At 40.4% G+C, this 5,735-nt stretch overlaps 1 long non-coding RNA gene across 1 annotated transcript; it reads left to right on the top strand.

The window, feature by feature from the left end:
* The first annotated feature begins 4,729 nt into the window (after positions 1-4,729).
* Positions 4,730-5,050, top strand: LOC121237662. The gene is made up of 2 exons (XR_005934954.1): positions 4,730-4,765; positions 4,814-5,050. It is a non-coding gene; the product is annotated as an uncharacterized LOC121237662 (long non-coding RNA).
* Positions 5,051-5,735: the final 685 nt, after the last annotated feature.

The following is a 5,735-nucleotide window of genomic DNA, read 5'->3' as shown; positions in this document are numbered from 1 at the left end:
CACATACTCCAAAACCATACTACACCGCACAGTCCACAACACTGCACAACACAATTCCCAACTACATTTCGCTCTTCACAACAAACTACACAGATATGCCCAACACTTCACTACATAGCACATGACAACACATCAACTCCACAAATACTAACAGCACAGTCCACAACCTAATCAACTAATCAACATCTAACATAATTAACGAGGGATAGAGGGTTATACCATCGACGGGATAACCCATGCGTTGCTCGCTAATCGTCACAGTCGATGATGTCGGAAGGGTCGTACGTGGCAGCTAACTCACGTACTGTGACTGTTTGGGCGTTTGGATAGCTAAGTGTGGTCTTGGAAGGGCTCGTGGTGGCCTTGTGATGGTGGCAAGGAGCGTAACATGGCAGATCTAGTAGTGTACAGTGGAGGTCAGCCACACGCAGTGGCTGTCCATCACGTGCAGTGGCTACCCACCACATAAAGTGGTGGTCTGGACCTAGGGTTCGGCTAAGGGAGTTGCTGGTGGAGCTGTGGAGGCTCGGAGGTGGTGGCACGGTGGTCCACAGTGGTGGAGGTGAACTTGGCCATGTGTGAGGGGTAGATGCCGTGAGAGAGTGAGAGAGAGTGTACATGCATGCGTGGCAGATCGGGGCTATGGGAGGTTAGGATTGGTCGGTGGTGGCCGGAAGAGGCTGGAGATGGTGGTCATTTGCCATGGGTGGCGGCGTACTGTGGTGGAGGGATGAGAACCCGTGCGTTGGAGAGGGGAGAAGCCAGTGCGGTGGAGGGAGGCTATGAGCCTCGTGTCACGTGGAGGAGGAAGGGGGAGACCAGGAAGAGCTCGTGGTGGTGTCCGGTGGCCAAGGTGGTTGTGCACGGCGGCGCCAGGGATGTGCACAGTGAACCCGTGCATGGAGGAGGCCACGTACGTATATGGGAGGAAGGAGGCCGTAAGGTGGAGGCTGAGCTTACTGGAGGATGATGGCCGGGGGGAGGGGAAGCTGCTGGTGGTAGTGTGGTGGCCGCATACTACGGCGTTAAACATTGTGCACGGTGAGGCCGTGCGTGGGTCTCTTCATGCGTGCGACGGGGAAAAAGGCCAGGAGATGGGGGCTGGCTTTGCCAGTGGGGGGTTGCCGACGTGAGAGGAGGTCGATGGTGGTGGAGGTGAGTCTCACCGGCACATGGTGGCGCCAAGCTGGGCAGTGGAGGACTTCGGGCATGGGGGTGTGGTGCAGTGCAATCCGTGAGGGAGAGAGAGAGGGCTGGGGAAAATTGAGGGAGAAGGAAGAGGGGTCTGGGTATTTAACCCAGTCCCTTTGACTTGGGATCTTCAAAACGATCTAACGATGAGAGATTAAAATACTGATTTGAAAATGTGTAAACATTAACTTAATTAAAAGCACTTAGAGGAATTAAGGTAGAATAATATTTAAACTAACTTTAGTTTATAAAATAATATTCTTTCATCATTAATAAATGATGAAGTCTTATTTAATATCTTTAAAATGATAAAACCATTTAATTAATTAAAACTTTCAACATATTTTAAATCCTATAATATTTAAATAATTGAAATCATTTTAATAATAATATTAAAATGATATTCGACAATTATAATATTTTTGGAGCTCTTCAAGAATATTATAATTGTCGTATTTAAAATCAAACTTAGTTCAATAACACTGGAAATACTCCTTATAAATATTTCCAGTACATTTAAAATACTGGGCGTGCCTTAAAAGTCACATAATATCTTTTAAAGCACACCATCGAGGTTCGACACGCATGACGAGGCTTGGAGTCGTTAGGGGAAGGACAAACTGTTACATAATCCCATCCTTATAATTTGCTAACGTCAGAAAGAAGAAGCCTTATGTCAGAAAGAAGAAGCGTACGTAAGAAGGAAGGAGCGGGGTATTACATCTTAGTAGCCATAATCCTAGTTAATTAGGAGTTGAGTTATTGTAAAATAAGAACGTTTTTGGATATTTGAGTTGGCAAGAGGACCGTATACTTTGGGTTTAGTAGAATTATTAGAAATTTCTAGTGCAATATTGATTTTGAGGAAAAACGACATTTTTGGAGCTTGATTGGTTAGTAATATTATTTTGAAGAATTTTTAGTGTTTAATAATTTTGAGGATAAGAAGACAAGAGGCCCATAAGGGAATGACACAGGGCATATTGGATGGTTGCCACATTAATGGGCTAAGAAATTTGGGTTAAATATTTGATAGAATTGGAGAAGGCCCAAATAGTGTTTTACTAAGGGCCCAAGCTTTTTGGGTATAAACACTCAAGAGAGGCAAAAAGACTTTTGGGCCCTAATGCACTAAGGATGTGATGGCTAAGGTTACGATGTTAAAAAGCCTTAGGCCCAACTTGGGAGATATAAAGTTTTAAGTCTTTCTTGGAGGACACTAGAAAATGGGCCCAATGAAAAGGATGTAAGGCCATTGGGCCTAACTTAGTAAGAGTAAAGGGATTAGGCTCAACTTGATGGACACTAGGCCCTACTTGATGAACATAAGACTTTAGGCCTCTAATTCTCTAAGGATGTGGTGGGCTATGAATAAGTACCATAAGCCCTAGACCAATTTGAGAGTTATAAGGATATAGGCCTTTTTTGTAGAACCTTAAAAGTTAAGCCTAAGGTATAGAAGGCTTGAAGCGTTTGCACCTAACTTGGTGAGAGTGAAAGCCTTTGGCCCAACCGTAGAAAGACTTGTCTTTTGGACCCAAATTAGGTAGGACTTTGAGGCCTTAGATGAACTATCAAATCTAGACATAAGGTCCATTCAATAACCCATAACCAAGCCTCATAGGAATTCAAGACTTGGTAGGATAGCCTTGGCCCAAGTTTGAGGAAGGCATAATGTAACGTATGGGTTCAAATTTAGGGCTTGAAACTAGTATTTTATTTTATTTATTTATTATTTATTTGTATTGTCTTTATTATTTTATTATCATTTTATGAAATATGCTAACCGATAGATTAAATTAATGACTCCTTTCTTATCAGAACCTTCGTATGGTTATCCATTAGATTCCCATATTAGATTTGGTTCCTAGTTCAAGACTAACTCCAACTCAAACTATTCAAAATCCTCTCAGAATCTAACCCCTCGTAGGAAAATGTTCCTACAGTTTAGGCAATTTTGAATTATAAACAATCTCCTAAATATTCACGTTGCTTCCCTCCCGTCGCCTATAAGAAACCCACAGGGCCTTTGAATTGTACACACAAAATTCCCTTGAGAAAAGACTCTTCCACGTAGAGAAAGAAACTCACTCCCGCAAGCACCACGCAGCCTCCCTCCTGGCAACCAACAGCCATCTCGTCGGACCACCTACCACACCACCATAGAAAATGTCGGCCAACCTATTTCCGTCACACCCACTCCCTCAGGTAAGCCCCTGCTGCCGCGCGCCACCTTCCTCCCTCTCGGTAATTAAGTTTGCAATTCCATCTCTCTCTAAACTCTTTCTTATTCTCTCCCTCCCTCTCTCGGTGTCGCACCACCATAGGAACCTTCTAGTTGCACCGATGTTGCTTCCAACCAGCTTGAGCAGCCGTTGCACTCAGTCCCTCTCTCAGCGAGTCCCTCATTTTCGCACAGCCATCCATCCCTCTGTTGTCCCACATGCTTTAATTCCCGTAGAATTAGTTTGTGTCATAGCAGGCCTTCGGCCCTAAGGCCATACGGCTAAGTCTATTTTTAAAACAGACAGAGTGTTGGGCTTCCTTTAAATAGTCTTGTATTTTTATTTGGCCTTAATCTTATTATATTGTTTTAGTAATTTTATTGGCCTGGTTATATTTTTAGAAAAAAACATTAGTCTTCCATGGGCTTTATCTATTTGAATAATTACGAGCCCATAGACGCAATTTTTATAAAAGTATTTAAGGGATTTTAAAGTATGTTTTTAGAGGTTGCTATGAAAGCCTATTATTTTAGTTAAGTTCCATTATACATATTTAATTACTTGGAGTATTACAATACTTTTTTCTAGAAAATTAGTAACGTTTAGTGCCTCGTATAGGTAACACACTACAAGTTGGAAATCAGGAAGCAGCGCTAAGAGGTAAATAGTATGATCATATAAATGCATGTGTATAGTGAATATTATTGTTATGTATGAAAATATGATGTGCTAATGATGATTATCTACACTACGCTAAGAGACAAGTCAAGGTTAGATTCCTTCCACGACCCTTGATGAAATATGAGATTATGCTTGAATGAATGAATTTGTTGTTTGATTGATTGAATGTTACTAAAATCATACGAAAGCCATGAGATGTTCATGTAGTAATTCAAGTCAAGTATGCCATAGCCAGATTATGCAAGCCATGTTCATGTAATACATTATATATGCCATGTTCATGTAATACATTATATTTGCCATGTTCATGTAATACTTAGATTACGTATGCCATGTTCATGTAGTGCTTAGATCATGTATGCCAAGGAATGTCATAAAATGTTCAGATCATGTTATGTTATGTCATGTTTTGTTATGCCATGTATACGAAAATGCCATGTTATGCTATGTCATGCTATACCATGTACAAGAATATGCCATGTAGAAGAAAATGCCATGTAATGCTATGTCATGCTATACCATGTACAAGAATATGCCATGTTATGCTATGCCATGTACAAGAATATGCCATGTCAGAAATGTTCATGAAGCTAATAAATTCTCATACATTAAGAAAGATAAGAAATGTTAGGGTGCCACGGACTCAAGCGTGGTTAACCACAAGTTAAGTGAAATACGGACCTAAGCATGTTTCACTCTATGTTATGCAAGTTTAGGTGAAACACAGACCCAAGCTTGTTTCACTCCATGTTATGCAAGTTAAGTGAAACACAGACCCAAGCGTGTTTCACTCCATGTTATGCAAGTTTAGGTGAAACACAGACCCAAGCATGTTTCACTCCACGTTATGCAAGTTAAGTGAAACACGGACCCAAGCGTGTTTCACTTCACGTTATGCAAGATAAGTGAAACACGGACTCAAGTGTGTTTCACTCCATGTTAAGATAAGATAAACAGATATTAAGCATTCACGTTACATGTTTGCCATGATCATATATACTTTCGCTCATACTAATAGTGAATATGTATGCTATAAGAATCTGTGATGATATACGTATATAAAGTCTTTTAGAAAGTCATGTTACATATATGATTGTAAATCTATGAAACTGTATGTTGTGAAGAGTTTTCAGAAATTAAGTCCATGCTAGGCCAGATTATATTTTACGGTATGATGTACTACTTACTAAGTATTCGACTCATTTTTGTTTATCTTCGTGTTTTCTTCTACATTTAATTCTCACAGATGGAGATTATGATGATGCAGAGCTGGATGACAAGGAGTATATTTAGTACGAAGAATTAGGAAGGAATAAGTGATATTCACACAAGAATTAGATTTCTTTTACGTCATTCATAGGATTAGTTTATGTTCTTTTACTTTACGTTCAGTTTTCGAGACCATTATGTTCAAATCAGTTTTAATATTTTAATGCTTTTCAATAAATGAGGTATTTCAGGATATGAATCTCTTTACCGGGCATTATGTTATGAATGTTAGTAACATCTCTATCTTACGGGAACGGGGTGTTACACATAAGGTCTTTGAGCCAAGCTCGGTATAGATTTGGCCCATGGCCCAATTATGTCAAGGTAAGCCTATCAAACCCATCTTAGTGGATCTTGAGGTCTCTTTTA

Source organism: Juglans microcarpa x Juglans regia, chromosome 6S (assembly GCF_004785595.1).
Source record: "Juglans microcarpa x Juglans regia isolate MS1-56 chromosome 6S, Jm3101_v1.0, whole genome shotgun sequence".
NCBI lineage: Eukaryota > Viridiplantae > Streptophyta > Magnoliopsida > Fagales > Juglandaceae > Juglans > Juglans microcarpa x Juglans regia.
This window is presented reverse-complemented; position numbering and strand designations above follow the sequence as displayed.